Source organism: Saccopteryx bilineata, chromosome 4 (assembly GCF_036850765.1).
Source record: "Saccopteryx bilineata isolate mSacBil1 chromosome 4, mSacBil1_pri_phased_curated, whole genome shotgun sequence".
Classification (NCBI taxonomy): domain Eukaryota; kingdom Metazoa; phylum Chordata; class Mammalia; order Chiroptera; family Emballonuridae; genus Saccopteryx; species Saccopteryx bilineata.
The window spans coordinates 117,468,128-117,485,136 of NC_089493.1; the positions used below are offsets into that span (position 1 = coordinate 117,468,128).

At 45.0% G+C, this 17,009-nt stretch overlaps 1 non-coding gene across 1 annotated transcript; it reads right to left on the reverse strand.

Moving 5' to 3' along the window:
* Window positions 1–472: 472 nt before the first annotated feature.
* On the reverse strand, window positions 473–548 carry TRNAS-AGA (transfer RNA serine (anticodon AGA)). The gene has a single exon. It is a non-coding gene; the product is annotated as a tRNA-Ser (tRNA).
* Between the last annotated feature and the right edge of the window lie 16,461 nt (window positions 549–17,009).

The window sequence follows — 17,009 nt, forward strand, 5'->3', positions numbered from 1 at the left end:
AATAAACAGAATGGCCCACCATCTTCTGACTCCGCCATTTCTTTACCATCTGCCTGAATCCAGTGGGAACCTGCATGTGAATGAATGACCACGATGGCAGCTCCTAGCCGTACACTTCCCATTTGTGCCTTGATCAGGCAAACTGAGGGTTTCTTTTTTCTTTTTTTTTTTTTTTTTGTATTTTTCTGAAGTTGGAAACGGGAAGGCAGTCAGACAGACTCCCGCATGCGCCTGACCAGGATAAACAGGCATCCACCCGGCATGCCCACCAGGGGGCGATGCTCTGCCCATCTGGGGCGTTGCTCTGTTGCAACCAGAGCCATTCTAGTGCCTGAGGCAGAGGCCACAGAGCCATCCTCAGTGCCCGGGGCCAACTTTGCTCCAATGGAGCCTTGGCTGCAGGAGGGGAAGAGAGAGACAGAGAGGAAGGAGAGGGGGAGGGGTAAAGAAGCAGATGGGCGCTTCTCCTGTGTGCCCTGGCCAGGAATTGAACCCGGGACTCCTGCACTCTAGGCCGACACTCTACCACTGAGCCAACCACCCAGGGCTTCAAACGAGGGTTTCAAACCAGCAACCACATGCATTCCAGGTCTAATGCTTTACCCACTGAACAACCACAGGTCATTCTGTGCATATATATATATATATATATATTTTTTTTTTTTTTTTTTAAACAGAGGCAGAGATAGACAGGGACAGACAGACAGGAACTGAGAGAGATGAGAAGCATCAATCCTTCCTAGTTGTTCATTGATTGCTTTCTCACATGTGCCTTGACCGTGGGCCTTCAGCAGACCGAGTAACCCCTTGCTGGAGCCCAGCGACCTTGGGTCCAAGCTGGTGAGCTTTTTGCTCAGACCAGATGAGCCCGCGCTCAAGCTGGCGACCTTGGGGTCTCGAACCTGGATCCTTCCGCATCCCAGTCCGACACTCTATCTACTGCGCCACCGCCTGGTCAGGCAAGTGCATATATTTTTAATTGAGTTTTATAAAATGACATTAGTTAATAAAATTATAGAGGTTTCAGGTATAGAATTCTGTAATGCATCATTTGTATACTGTATTATGTGTTCACCACTTCAAATCAAGTCTCCTTCATACTCTGTTACATTATGGCTATTTTCTTTATAGTAAGAGAAAATGCACAGATTATGTGAAGTAAAATCTCATCTTACTAGAAGTGATTATATTTACTATACTTTTTTTTAATAACAAACTTTAAAATTTTTTATTTATTCATTTTGGCCAGAGAGGCTGTGTAAAGCCAGTAGCCATGGCCAGGGCCACAGCAGCCCAGCCCATGCAGGTTTGCATTGGATTCGACAGTCGGTAAAGAAACAACGGAGCCAAAAACTGATGGGCCATCATTTTTAATCCTAGCTTGCACCAGGCGGGCCAGTAAAAACACACACTGGGCTCCAAAACCCACTCACATTCAGTGCTCACAAAGCTACTGACTTATCCGAGTTTCCTAGAATCAAAGGTTTCTAGCTCACCAGACTTATTCACCTCTGTTACCCATCTCCTACCTTCTCCCTGCACAAACTCTGCACAAACTGGCTTCTCACTCAACACTCCACCATCTTGGCTGCTTCTCCTGGTCTCCTCCATGTGGCCTCTCTCTGCTCTCTGCTCTCTAATGCTAATCTCAGGAACCAAGAGAGCAAGCTCCCGTTCTGCCCCCATTTTATAGTGTAGATTCAAAACCTTTAATCCAATATACAAAATAGGGAAGTCTAATACAAAGTCACTTCTCTGAGGCATGATTGGATTGTACCACCCCACATCAAAAAGGGTGGGAAAGACTTAATCCCAAAACCAAGCCCCAGGCTACAATGATCCTGCCTGCCCACAGCCTGTCCCCAACACATATTAATATCACCTGGGCGACGACTTCCACGTGGGCAGTGCCATCTTTAACAAAGTAAGCATAATACATTTTATCTGCCCAACAGGCTGTGTTGGTCAAATTAGTTTATAAATATATGTTTGCTTGCTTATAGTTTGCATTGGGTGTGAGGGACATGCCGTAAGCAGCCAGGGTGATTATAGCTTATAGGTTATTAGTTTTAAAACTAATCCTTTCTCACCCTTTTAATACTAAGATCTTTACAAAACTAAGCTTTTCCTCACACCCATGACTGTTGCATGATGTGAGTGGTGCACTCTTATGAGGAATCCCATTATGCCTCAGTGTAAAGCCAGTAGCCAGGGCTACCATCACAGCAGCCCGGCCCATGCAGGTTCGCACTGGATTTGGACAGTCGGTAAAGAAAAAACGGAGCCAAAAACTGTTGGGCCATCATCTTTAATCCTAGCTTGCACCCGGCAGGCTAGTAAAAACACACACTGGGCTCCAAAACCCACTCACATTCAGTGCTCACAAAGTTACTGACTTAATCTGAATTCTCCTAGAATCAAAGGTTTCTAGCTCACCAGACTTATTCACCTCTGTTCCCCATCTCCTTCCTTCTCCCCTCACAAACTCTGCACAAACTGACTTCTCACTTAACACTCCGCCATTTTGGCTGCTTTCCTGGCCTCCTCCACGTGGCCTCTCTCTGCTCTCCTCTCTGCTCTCTCCTCTCTAATGCTAATCTCAGGAACCAAGAGAGCAAGCTCCCGTTCTGCCCCCATTTTATAGTGTAGAAATCAAAACCTTTAATCCAATATACAAAATAGGGAAGTCTCTAATACAAACTCACTTAGTTGAGGCATGATAGGATTGCACCACTCCACATCAAAAAGGGTGGGAAAGGCTTAGTCCTAATACCAAGCCCCAGGCTACAAGGATCCTGCCTGCCCACAGCCCACCCCCAACACACATCAATATCACCTGGGCAACAGGCTTCCATGTGGGCAGTGCCATCTTTAACAAAGTGAGCATAATATAATATATTTTATCTGCCCAACACTCAGATAAGTGACTTTGTATCAGAGACTTCCTTGTTTTTATATTGGATTAAAAGTTTTGATTTCTACACTATAAAGTGGGGCAGAGAAGCCCATGCTGGAGGAGAACAGAGAAAGGCCACGTGGAGGAGCAGATGTGATAAGGTACCAAAAAGCTGCAAATTAATATTGATATTCTAGGAAAGGTCAGGCTTTCCTATCCTTTCCTTGGAAAATGGAAGAAAAGGAATATAGAAGTCTCCGGATTTACAAGGACCACTAGGGTCATTTGGTCTTAAATTCTCTGAAAGGATTAAGGTTATCTGAGAAACTTCTTCCCTTTCAATAGGAGGCAGAATTTACATACCAACCTACACTGATTTTAGCTCTCCCTTTGTTCCTGGAATCTGAGATTAACATGTACCTCTAGGCAAAGGAGGAGAGATAGATACTGAAAGGATTTGTGAATGTCTTTGATTGTATTACCTGAAAGTCTTAATGTTCTTTGGAAATCCCCTACACATGTTAATCTTGTTAATGTAATCTTGTCAAATGTTAAGCTTATTAAGTGTAACATAAATCTTGTTAAATGTTGTCATGCCCCCTCCTCCAACCTGTATGTAGTCACAGGGTATATAACCAGCCTCAGAAATATACTCAGGGCGCACGATTTGGGTCTGCAGATGCCCTGTGTCAGCCATATGCGGTCGGCATACATAACAAATCTTCTCCTTCAATAAAACTCTTCAAAATTCATCTGGACTTGGTGTCTCGACATAGACCCGATGAGTGGGGTATAGTACCTTTTAGAATTTGGGGTATGGGACTTTATTACAAGGAGAAGCAGCCAAGATGTTGGAGTGCTGAAGGAGAAGCCAGTTTGTGCAGAGTTTCTGCAGAGAGAAGGAGATGGGGAACAGAGGTTGTTGGTCAAATAAGTTTGTAAATATGATATATGATAGATCAATCAGAGTCCAGTGTTACAGGCTTTAATAAAAGGAAACCTGCTGGGCTGTCTTGTAAGGGAGAGCAGCCCCAGCTACAGACTTAGGCCACTTTTTAAGGGTTAGGGTAGGGAAGTAAGAAGGGTGGTAAGGCATTTGCTGATTGGCTGCCACTATCACTGGGTACAGCGGTGCTTTTCCACTAATTATGGATGTTGGTGCATTTTTCAGTTTCAACCGTCCATGACTTCATAGGACATTCTTTTGTGATTGGTCACCTGCCGCAAGCCCTGAAATGAAACTCGTGCCGGCAGGGTTAAAGAATTGAAACCTAAGATTCCCAACTATTTGATATATTTATATAAAAAGGAAAGAGAATAATTCCTAGAACGGCTTAAGGGAAAGGGGACGGAGGTCATCATCTTCTGTAATTTCTTCCTGCTGAGTAGGGGTATGTAAAGCCAGTAGCCACAGCCACCATCACAGCAGCCCGGGCCATGCAGGTTTGCATTGGATTCGGACAGTCAATAAAGAAAAAACAGAGCCAAAAACTGATGGGCCAACATCTTTAATCCTAGTTTGCACCCAGCGGGCAAGTAAAAACACACACTGGGCTCCAAAACCCACTCACATTCAGTGCTCACAAAGTTACTGACTTAATCTGAATTCTCCTAGAATCAAAGGTTTCTAGCTCACCAGACTTATTCACCTCTGTTACCCATCTCCTTCCTTCTCCCTGCACAAACTCTGCACTAACTGGCTTTTCACTCAACACTCTACCATCTTGGCTGCTTCTACTGGCCTCCTCCACATGGCCTTTCTCTGCTCTGCTCTCTAACACTAATCCCAGGAACCAAAAGAGCAAGCTCCCGTTCTGCCCCCATTTTATAGTGTAGAAATCCAAACCTTTAATCCAATATACAAAATAGGGAAGTCTCTAATACAAAGTCACCCATCGGGGCATTGTACCACCCCACATCAAAAAGGGTGGGAAAGGCTTAATCCCAAAATCAAGCCCCAGGCTACAAGGATTCTGCCTGCCCACAGCCCACCCCCAACACTCATTAATATCACCTGGGCGACAGCTTCCTTGTAGGCAGGTCATCTTTAACAAAGTGAGCATAATACATTTTATCTGCCCAACAGGGTGGTGAAGGGTTATGGCCTCTCTAAGGATTACTCTCAGTGAGGGGTAAGAGAGGTGCAGTGATGGCTTCCTGCCGGGTAGGGGTATATTTACAGGGGTCCAGATTTTTCTGTTTCGTGAAGGCAGGTTTCAGGGTTGGTATGCAGGGCTAGGTAGATTTCTCCAATTTTCTGATTGGCGAAGGTCTGCATGCGGTTTTGTAAGAAACTAGTGAACAAACATAAGAGGCAGGGTCCAAAAGCTAGAAAAATAAATAGGAGAGTGAGTGAACCAATGAAAGGCAATAGCCAAGACACCCAGTTTGTGCGAAACCACTGATTCCATGACTCGGTTTGTTTTTCACAGATTCGCTGCGCTCGCTCATTCCTTTATTTTGGTTGCTGTGTCTCTAACTAGTCCTGACTAGTTAAGGTAAAAGCAACACTCTTCTCCTAGAAAGACACAAATACCTCTTTATTCTACCATTAAGAGATCAAGTTCTTGGTGGTTTTGTAGCATGACAGCAGCTAGGAAATCAATTTGATCCTGGAGTTTTACTAGGGTGGAGGCAATTTCTTCCAGGGAGCTTTGAAGATTTTCAGAGAGAGAGAGAGACAAGGCAGTGGCCAATCCCCCTGCCCCTAGACCACTCCTGTAGAGATTTCTAAAGCAACAAGAAGAGGGATTACCTGTACAGCTCGTTTGGTCCTTATATTGATGAGTATTGTACCAGGAATTGGAAGAGGCTCATGAGGTGAGATTAGGTTGATATTTGGGGTGATATAGACTAGGGTACAGGTTCCTGTCCAATTAGTAGGGAGCCACATATAGGTGTTGGTCCGACGCAAGTAGAGAGCCCCTGATTGGGTGAGGCAGGCTGAGAGGCAAATAGAGAATAGATGGACAAGGGGTTGGTTTTGTCCGTCCGGCTCTGAACTCCGGACAGTCAAGGTGGAGGAAAGTACAGCCCCAACTAGGGGGGAGACATGGTCAGAGGCCTGCTTTGAGCATTGCAACCATGTGGTAGGGGTAATAAGCCAGGGATATAGCTCTGTGGTGGGATAGGAGCTTTCATGTTGTGAAGCTAAAAGAGTAGGGGGTCCTGTGAATCAAACAGGATTAGAAAATAATCTGTTTGCTTTTGGAGACACTTGATAGTTAACTCGATGATTCTGATGGTTTTTGGGAAATTGGATAGTTATTGTGGTGTTGCAGAGGTTAGAAGGGAGGTGACCCACTGGGACAGTACCTTGAGCAGTAAAGCATAAAGGGGCAGGTGAAAGCAAGGGAGTGTTCAGGGTGAATTTATGGTTTTAATTTTTCAAGCTGGGAATGATAGGTTTGATATAGTTTATTTGCTTGGTTGGCAGCTGAAGTGGGATAATTCCCTATAAGAGTGTCAGCTCTCTCAAACAAGGAAGCCCCTTTTTGCATTTGGTATATGAGAACTGTCCGTAGAAGGTGGGTGTTGTTGTTTAGGATAGGGAGGGCAGAGTAGTCTGAGGGGACATAGACATATACATTCAGCAATTAACTGCATAGGAAGAATTAGCTTTAATTAAAAGTCTTTGAGTGAGGTTAAGAGAGCATTCTGTATATGTGGCCTCTAGGAGAGAGGAGATGGGGGCGGCATATGTGGCACCCAGTAAAAGAATGTAGAGCTGGTGTTAGGAGATTAAGAACTGGGGACATGGTGGTTGGGCTTAGGGGTGATTAAGAGGAAGAGAAGAAGAAATTGAAAAGCCGTTGTTTCTTCTGGAGAAAATTCAAGTAGAGACCCTTGCCAGGCCAAGTCTCGCATCCAATTGAGGAGTCTGTCAATTTCACTGGAGTGAGGCCTAAACCAGGAGAGGTCCTCGGAGGCCTGAAGAAGGAAGTAGAAGAATCTGGCAAGGTGGTAATTGGCAGTTGCCTGTTGTGAGAGCCTGCTGGACTGGGCAGTATGGTGGGATATGGCCTCTTGGAGGAGCATTATGAGATGGACTGAACTGGTTCTTCTGGATAGGGGAACATGTGGAGATTTTGAGAGACAGAGGACCTGTGGGGGTGGAGATGTAGGTTTTAGGGTTATGGGTGGTATAAGGCTTAATGTGGGAGATGTGAGTCCAGTGTGAGTCTCCTTCCACTTTGATGACGATAGGGGTGGACAGGATAACAGTATGGGGCCCTGTCCAGGTAGGCTGGAGAGGGGGTTTTCCCATGTCCTCTTGCAGACATGATCCCAGGGAGGATTGACAGATGTGAGTCCATGGTTGGAAAGGGCTGTGGAAGGAGCTTGTCAAGCTGGGAATAGATTTAGTATAGCTTGTTTGCTCAGTTTGCAGCTGAGGTGGGGTAATCTCCTATGAGAGTGCTGGCTCTCTCAAAGAAGTTGGTCCCTTTCTGAATCTTGTACATGAGAGTGGTGTGAAGGAGATGAGTATTATTAAGAGGAATAGGGAGAGCTGAGTAAGCTGAAGATGACATGGACAGACATATCCAGCAGCCGGCTACATAGGAGGAGTTAGTCTTCATTACTAGATTTTAAATAAGATTAAGAGAGCTTTCTAGATGAGAGGATTTCAAGAGGGAGGGTATGGGGGCAGAGTACACCTTAAAGGGTAAGGGATAAGAAAGAATAGAGCAAGCTGGAATCTCCATCCTGTCTGTTATCAGGGGGTAATCATAGTTACTCACAGCTCAGGCTGTTTTTCTTCTGGTATTTAATTAGTCTGACCTTGATGGGCCCTAAGGTGGAGCAGGTGTATCTAGGTGATGATTCCGGTTGACTGGAAGGGTCATTCATAGGCATGTGTGGAGATGGAGCTTCCGTTTTCATGTCCTGGAGACATGAAACTAGGGGGCCTTTCCTTGGAGTTTTGCAGCTGTAGGGGTGGTGAGGAGAACCTTGTGGTTCACTATGCTGGGTGGTAAAGGTAAATTTATAACACAATTGGACAAATCTGGCTGGCTGAGAAGCAGTAACAGAGCCGACTCTGAGGATGAGATGTAAAAGGAGAGAGAGGCTCTGAATTTGGAGAGTAGGTTCCAGCCTAAAATAGTTATAGGGCATTGAGCAGGAGGAAAAGAGAGAGCGCAAAGGAGACACCATGTATTAGACAAGGCAGTGGATCCATGGCCAATTGGGAGGAAATAAGACCATCAACACCCACAACAGAGATCTTTAACGGATGAGCAGGACCCAAATATTTGGGCAAGGCAGAGTAAGTGGCCCCTGTGTCTATAAGAAATGAGATCAATCTACCTGCTATTTGGATGGCTACCCTAGGATCTTTGATGGTGCTGTGACATGGGGCTGACTTCCCTGGGCACTTTCAGTTATTAATGTCAAATGCCAGCAGGCTGGGCAAGGTTAGGTCACAGGTGGCTGGGGTAGGGCTACAAGAGACTGAACCCTCCCTTAGAGGAGCAAGGGGGAAGTATAGCTTCCAGTGTCCCTTTTTCCCACAGTGAGGACAAGACATTGGCGAGGGCTGAGGAGCCAGACAGGCTTTTGCCCAATGACTTTTCTTTCCACACTTGAAGCAGGGCCCTGGTGGAGTATTACAGGGCCCCTTAGGGGCATTGGAGACTTTAAGGGCAGCCACCAAGAGCTGGTATTTTGCCTGATCTCTTTGGGCTGTCTACCTTTTCCTGTTCCTCTTGGTTATTATAAACCTTAAAAGCCATGCTCAGGAGATCTCATTGAGGGGTTTGGCTAAGAGCACAAAATTGGGAATCCAGCATCTAAAGAAGCCTATTAGATTGAGGAAAGAAAGAATTTGATCCACGGTGGTAGGTGGTTGGAGACTGCGGAGGGTCTGAGTTCAATTTAGGGTGAGACCTCAGGTGGTGGGGGTTAAGGTGATGCCTAGATAGACTACGGACTGAGAGTGAATTTGAGCCTTAGCAGAAAAGACACGATATCCCTTCATGGCAAGGAAGTTAAGAAGGGTGGCAGTGTGTGTCCTTGAGGCAGGCAGGCAGGCAGTCTCCTCCTGCAGAGGAGTAGGTCATCTACATATTGTAAGAGAGTACTAGTTTTGAAATTGCATGCTGCTAAATCCTGAGCTAGTGCCTGTTCAAACAGGTGTGGGCTGTCTCTGAACCCCTGGGGTAAGACAGTCCACGTAAGTTACTGGGCTGCAATAGTGTCCGGGTCAGTCCAAGTAAAGGCAAACAGAAAGTAAGAGTCAGGGTGTAGAGGAATGATAAAGAAGGCATCCTTGAGATCTAGGACCATGAAGTGATTTAAGAGGTGTATGTAATTATTGGTTTAAGGCCTTAGAAACAGACACAGTTACACATTAAACAAAGACTTCACATACAAATTATAAATTAAGAAATTTAAATGAGTGTGCTTTACTTGTTTCAATTAAAATTATACTAGAGATATTTTCTGACAAAGAGACAAAACAGATTACTTACTAACACAGTTCAATAGACAACTCTGCCTTTTAAGCTTCTCCAGATGGCAGGGAGTTGTCAGCATAGAGAGGAGGAAGAGAGGAAGCAGATGGATAGACAACGTGAACAGCTGGATGCAAAGAAGGGGGGTCAGAATCTGCAGGAGGAGGAGGAGGAGGAAGAGGAGGTTGAGGTGCTGGTGGTGGCACCACGTGGTTAGAGGAGTCAAAAAGATCAGAGCTTAGAGGATAGTTGGAGGAGGATGAGGGAGAAAGGGTTTTTGCTAAAAGTATTTGGTAGGTCGAGCAAAAGGAACAGAGGGAGAGTCAAGGTTGGATAAAGAAGAAAGCCTGTACATAGGGAATTTCTGAGGCCTTCCCAGTCTGATGGCAAAAATTGTCTAGGTCCTAAAGGATGTTTAAGTCAAATGTGTCATTTTTTGGTCAGTGGGAATCATTGTTGAGTTTATATTGGGGCAAGGCTGTAGTGCAGAAGAAGATGAGATTTTGGCTTGAGGTCCAAGAGACCGAGTTTGATGAGATTTTTATGAGACAGCCTGGAGGTGTAGCCTCTGAGGTTTGTGATTGGGAGGTGCCCATGATGGGCTGAGAATAAAGAGAGAGACAAGCGTCCTCAAACTCCCTCTATTCCCCATGGAATGAGTAGAACGTGGGGTGACCAGTCATCACCGGAGACCTCAGTTCTAATGAGAATGAGAGCGACCTGACTAGGCACCTAGATTTTTGAGAAAATGAGAAATGGACAGGCCACTTAAATGAGAGTCCTCCCAAAGCATGACCCTGGGCTGGGGATGGATGGGAGGCACAAGGACCTACAGGGGATAGGAAGACTTCAAAGAAATTTCCTACCTCTGGTTCGGCAGGGGTTGGGAACAAGGTCAGACCGGCGGCAATCAACCTACAATTACGTGTCCAAACAGAATCAGGGAGTAAGCCTGGAACGAGCTGCCGCTGCCCATTGCTTTCCTGGTTGTAAGTTTGGATGGCAAAGAGGGATTGTCCAGGCAGTTAGTACCCTGTCCCTGGTTTCAGCACCAAATTATAGAATCAGTCGGAGTCCGAAAGACCAGTGTAACAGGCTTTAATAAAAGGAAACCTGCCAGGCTGTCTCATAAGGGAAAGCAGCCCTGGCTACAGACTTAAGCCACTTTTTAAGGGTTAGGGTAGGGAAGTAAAAAAGGTGGTGGGGAATTTACTGATTAGCTGCTGCTATCGCTGGGCACCGAGGTGTTTTTTTTTTTGTTGTTGTTGTTTTTTACCATTTTAAATTGGGTTGTTTGTTTTTCTTTTTTTTTTTTCTTTTTTTTTTTTAATAATTTTATTTTTTTAATGGGGTGACATCAATAAATCAGGATACATATATTCAAAGATAACAAGTCCAGGTTATCTTGTCGTTCAATTATGTTGCATACCCACCACCCAAAGTCAGATTGTCCTCTGTCACCTTCTATCTTGTTTTCTTTGTGCCCCTCCCCACCCCCTTTCCCTCTCCCATTCCCCCCTCCCCCCATAACCACCACACTCTTATCAATGTCTCTTAGTTTCACTATTATGTCCCACCTACGTATGGAATAATAAAGTTTCTGTTTTTTTTCTGATTTACTTATTTCGCTTCGTATCATGTTATCAAGATCCCACCATTTTGCTGTAAATGTTCCGATGTCATCATTTCTTATGGCTGAGTAGTATTCCATAGTGTATATGTGCCACATCTTCTTTATCCAGTCATCTATTGATGGGCTTTTTGGCATTGTTCACAGTGGCCGGGGTGCTTTTAACCAATTATGGATGTTGGTGCATTTTCTAAAGAGAATTTTTTTTTTTCTTTATTCATTTTTAGAGAGGAGAGAGAGAAACGGGGGGAGGAGCTGGAAGCATCAACTCCCATATGTGCCTTGACCAGGCAAGCCCAGGGTTTCGAACCGGCCACCTCAGCATTTCCAGGTTGATGCTTTATCCACTGCGCCACCACAGGTCAGGCGGTGCATTTTCAATCGTCAGCAGTTTCAACCATCCATGACTTCATCGAACATTCCTTTGTGGTTGGTCACCTGCTGCAAGCCCTGAAACGAAACTCGTGCCGGCAGGGTTAAAGAAGTGAAACCTAAGAATATATATGTTTGCTTGCTTATAATTTGCTTTGGGTGTGGGGGACAGGCTGTAAGCAGGCAGGGTCATTATACCCTAAGGCTTAGTGTTTCTTTTGTTTGTTTGTTTTTACAGAGACAGAGAGAGAGTCAGAGAGAAAGATAGACAGATAGGAATGGAGAGATGAGAAGCATCAATCATTAGCTTTTTGTTGCACATTGCAACACCTTAGTTGTTCATTGATTGCTTTCTCATATGTGCCTTGACTGTGGGCCTTCAGCAGACTGAGTAACCTCTTGCTTGAGCCAGCGACCTTGGGTCCAAGCTGGTGAGCTCAAACCAGATGAGCACGTGCATAAGCTAGTGAACTTGGGGTCTCGAACCTGGGTCCTCAGCATCCCAGTCTGATGCTCTATCTACTGCGCCACCTCCTGGTCAGGCAGGCTTAGTTTTTTTTTGTTTTTATTGTTTTTAACATTTTAATCATTTATTTTATTTTATTATTTTTTTACAGGGACAGAGAGAGAGTCAAATAGAGGGATAGATAGGGACAGACAGACAGTAACAGAGAGAGATGAGAAGCATCAATCATCAGTTTTTCATTGCGACACCTTAGTTGTTCGTTGATTGCTTTCTCATATGTGCCATAACTGTGGGCCTTTAGCAGACTGAGTAACTTCTTGCTCAAGCCAGTGACCTTGGGTCCATGCTAGTGAGCTTTTTGCGCAAGCCAGATGAGCCCGCGCTCAAGCTGGCAACCTTGGGGTCTTGAACCTGGGTCCTTCCGCATCCCAGTCCGACGCTCTATCCACTGCACCACCGCCTGGTCAGGCCAGGCTTAGTTTTAAGACTAGGCTTTCTCCCACACTCTTGACTGTTGCATGATGTGGGGTGGTGCACTCTCATGAGGAATCCCATTATGCCTCAGATAAGTGACTTTGTATCAGAGACTTCCTTGTTGTATATTGGATTAAAGGTTTTGATTTCTACACTATAAAATGGGGCAGAGGAGCCCATGCTGGAGAAGAGTAGAGAAAAACCACGTGGAGGAAAGGAGAAGCAGCCAAGATGGCAGAGCGCTGAAGAAGAAGCCATTTTGTGCAGAGTTTGTGCAGAGAGAATGAGATGGGGAACAGAGGTAAATAAGGCGGGTGAGGCAGAAACCTTTGATTTTGATTCTGGTAAACTCGGATAAGTCAGTGCAAGCTAATGGCCCACCAGTTCTTGGCTCCGTTGTTTCATTGCCGTCTGTCCGAATCAAATGCAAACTGGCATGGCCAGGTGGCTATGATGGTGGCCTTGGTACTGGCTTTATAGGCTGGTAAGGAGAGAGAAAGACAGGAACATCAATTTATTCTTTGTATGTGCACTAACCAGGGATTGAACCAGCAACCCTGCATTTTGGGCCAATGCTCTAAGCCAGTGGTCCCTGTTGGGCACAGAAAATATATTAAGCTCACTTTGTTAAAGATGGCGCTGCCCACGTGGAGGTCCATCGCCCACGTGATATTAATGTGTGTTGGGGGCGGGCTGTGGGTAAGCAGGATCCTTGTAGCCTGGGGCTTGGTTTTAGGACTAAGCCTTTCCCACCCTTTTTGATGTGGGGTGGTACAATCCCATCATGCCTCAGATAAGTGACTTTGTATTAGACACTTCCCTATTTTGTATATTGGATTAAAGGTTTGTAATTCTATACTACAAAATGGGGGCAGACTGGGAGTTTGCTCTCTTGGTTCCTGAGATTAGCATTAGAGAGCAGAAAGCAGAGAAAGGCCACGTGAAGGAGGCCTGGAGAAGCAGCCAAGATTTCAGAGTGCTGAAAGAAAAGCCAGTTTGTGCAGAATTTGTGCAGGGAGAAGGAAGGAGATGGGGAACAGAGGTGAATAAGTCTGGTGAGCTAGAAACCTTTGATTCTAGGAAACTCGGATAAGTCAGTTTAGCTTTGTGAGCACTGAATGAGTGGGTTTTGGAGCCCAGTGTGTATTTTTACTTGCCTGCCAGGTGCAAGCTAGGATTAAAGTTGATGGCCCACCAGTTTTTGGCTCCATTGTTTTTGGGTTTTTTTGTTTTTTGTTTTGTATAGAAACAGAGAGAGAGTCAGAGCGAGGGATAGACAGGGACAGACAGACAGAAACGGAGAGATGAGAAGCATCAATCATTAGTTTTTTGTTGCACATTGTGACACCTTAGTTGTTCATTGATTGCTTTCTCATATGTGCCTTGACTACGGGCCTTCAGCAGACTGAGTAACTGTTGGGCAGATAAAATGTATTATGCACACTTTGTTAAAGATTACGCTGCCCACGAGGAGGCTGTTGCTCAGGTGATATTAATGTGTGTTGGGGGTGGGCTAAAGGCAAGCAGAATCCTTGTAGCCTGGGGCTTGGTTTTGGGATTAAGCCTTTCCCGCCCTTTTTGATGTGGGGTGGTACAATCCAATCATGCCTCAGAGAAGTGACTTTGTATTAGAAACTTCCCTATTTTGATTATTGGATTAGAGGTTGTGAAGCTACAATATAAAATGGCAGAACGAGAGTTTGCTCTCTTGGTTCCTGAGATGATTAGCATGAGAGAGCAGAGGGAGCAGAGCAGAGAGCAGAAGGAGGCCACGTGGAGTAGGCCAGGAGAAGCAGCCAAGATGGCGGAGTGCTGAGTGAGATGCCAGCTTGTGCAGAGTTTGTATCTGGGATAAGGAAGGAGATGGGGAACTGAGGAGAATAAGGCTGGTGAGCTAGAAACCTTTGATTCTAGGAAACTCGGATAAGTCAGTGGCTTTGTGAGCACTGAATATGAGTGGGTTTGGGAGCCCAGTGTGTATTTTTTACTTGCCCGCTGGGTGTAAGCTAGGATTAAAGACTATGGCCCACCAGTTTGTGGTCAGGCCTCCATTGTTTCTTTACTGACTATCCAAATCCAATGCGAACCTGCATGTGAATGGCCACGATGGTGGATACTGGCTTTACAGAACCCAACCCTCGGGCCGCAGTCCGTGCGCCATTTTGTACTGGTCTGCAGAGAAAAAATAAGTAACTTACATTGTTGGGCAGATAGAGTATATTATGCTCACTTTGTTAAATATGACGCTGCCCATGAAGAGGCCATTGCCCAGGTGATATTAATGTGTGTTGAGAATCCTTGTAGCCTGGGGCTTGGTTTTGGGATTAAGCCTTTCCCACCCTTTTTGATGTGGGGCGGTACAATCCAATCATGCCTCAGAGAAGTGACTTTGTATTAGAGACTTCCCTATTTTGTATATTGGATTAGAGGTTGTGAAGCTACAATATAAAATGGGGATGGAGCGGGAGCTTGCGCTCTTGGTTCCTGGGATGATTAGAGGAGAGAGCAGAGCAGAGAGCAGAAGGAGGCCACATGGAGGAGCCCAGGAGAAGCAGCCAAGATGGTGGTGTGCTGAGTGAGATGCCAGTTTGTGTAGAGTTTGTATCTGGGATGAGGAAGGAGATGGGGAACTGAGGAGAATAGGGCTGGTGAACTAGAAACCTTTGATTCTAAGAAACTCGGATAATTCAGTGGCTTTGAGAGCACTGAATGTGAGTTTCACATTCCAACAGGGTTTTGGAGCCTGTTGGTCAAATAAGTTTGTAAATATATATATGTTTGCTCGCTTGTGACTTATATTGCGTGTGGGGGACAGGCTATAAGCAGGCCAGGCCGTTGTAGCCTAAGGTTTGGTTTTAGGACTAAGCTTTTCCCCACACCCTTGACTGATTGTATGATCTGGGTGGTGCACTCTCATGAGGAATCCAATTATGCCTTGGATAAGTGACTTTGTATCGGAGACTTCCTTGTTTGTGTATTGGATTAAGGGATTTTGGTTTTCTACACTATAGAGTGGGACAGACCAGGAGCTGGCTCACCCAGTTCCTGCTATCAGGATTGCAGGGGCTTCCCTGATCCCTTGCCCTTCATGGGAAAAGCTGGTTTTCTGCTTTTCCCTTGTCTTCTTTTGTGGTTTGCCTGTCTTGGTGAGACACCAATAAATAGGATGGCCCCCCATCCTCTGACTCCGCCATTTCTTTATTGTCTGCCCGAATCCAATGGGAACCTGCATGTGAATGGCCATGATGGCGGCTCCTGGCCTTACAGAGCCCAGTGTGTGTTTTTACTTGCCTGCCGGGTGCAAGCTAGAATTAAAGACTATGGCCCACCAGTTTGTGGCTCCGTTGTTTCTTTACCGACTGTCCGAATCCAATGCGAACCTGCATGGGCCAGAAGGCTGCTGTGATAGTAGTAGTGGCTGTGGCTCCTGGCTTTACATACATTATTTCCATTTTATTTATATTTAACTCTGAATGATGTTTTATTTTTTAAAAATGACCAGATTCCCTCTGTTACATCCGTCTAAGACTCACTCTTGACGCTTGTCTCGGTCATATGATACATTTATCTGTCCCACCTTAAAGGCCGGACCATGAAAATATTTTCTGACATTAAACCGGTCCGTGGCCCAAAAAAGGTTGGTGACCACTGCTCTAAGCAACAAAGCTATCCAGCTAAGGCTCTATACTTGTTATAAGGTACAAAAAAAGCTGCAAAATTAATATTGATATTCTAAAAAGAAAAGGTCAGGCTTTCCTGTTCTTTCTTTGAAAAATGGAGGAAAAAGAATATAGAAGTCTCCTGACTTACAAGGACTACTAGGGTCATTTGGTTTTAAGTTCTCTGAAAGCATTAAGGTGATCTGAAAAACTCCCTTTCGCTTTCAATAAGAGGAAAATTTACATACCACCTTACACTGATTTTAGCTCTCCCTCCCTTCCTGGAATCTGAGATTAACATGTACCTTTAGGCAAAGGAGGAGAGATAGATACTGAAAGGATTTGTGAATGTCTTGAATTGTATTACCTTGAAAGTTTTAACATTGTTTGTAAATCCCCTAGACCAGGGGTAGTCAAACTTTTCATACCTACCGCTCACTTTTGTATCTCTGTAGTAAAATTTTCTAACCACCCACAGGTTCCACAGTAATGGTGGTTTATTTTATTTTTTTCAGAGAGAGAGAGAGGGATAGACAGGGACAGACAGACAGGAATGGAGAGAGATGAGAAGCATCAATCATTAGTTTTTCATTGCGTGTTGCAACACCTTAGTTGTTCACTGATTGCTTTCTCATATATGCCTTGACCGCGGGCCTTCAGCAGACAGAGTAACCCCTTGCTGGAGCCAGCAACATTGGGTTCAAGCTGGTGGGCTTTTTGCTCAAACCAGATGAGCCCGCGCTCAATCTGGTGACCTCGGGGTCTCGAACCTGGGTCCTCTGCATCCCAGTTCAACGCTCTATCCACTGCGCCACCGCCTGGTCAGGTAGTAACGGTGGTTTATAAAGTAGGGAAGTAACTTTACTTTATAAAATTTATAAAGCAGAGTTACAGCAAGTTAAAGCATATAATAATAATTACTTACCAAGTACTTTATGGCGGATTTTTGCTGTTTGGCAGAATAAATCTTTATAAAATAACTTACTATAGTTAAATCTATCTTTTTATTTATACTTTGGTTGCTCTGCTACTGCCCACCATGAAACTGGAACGCCCA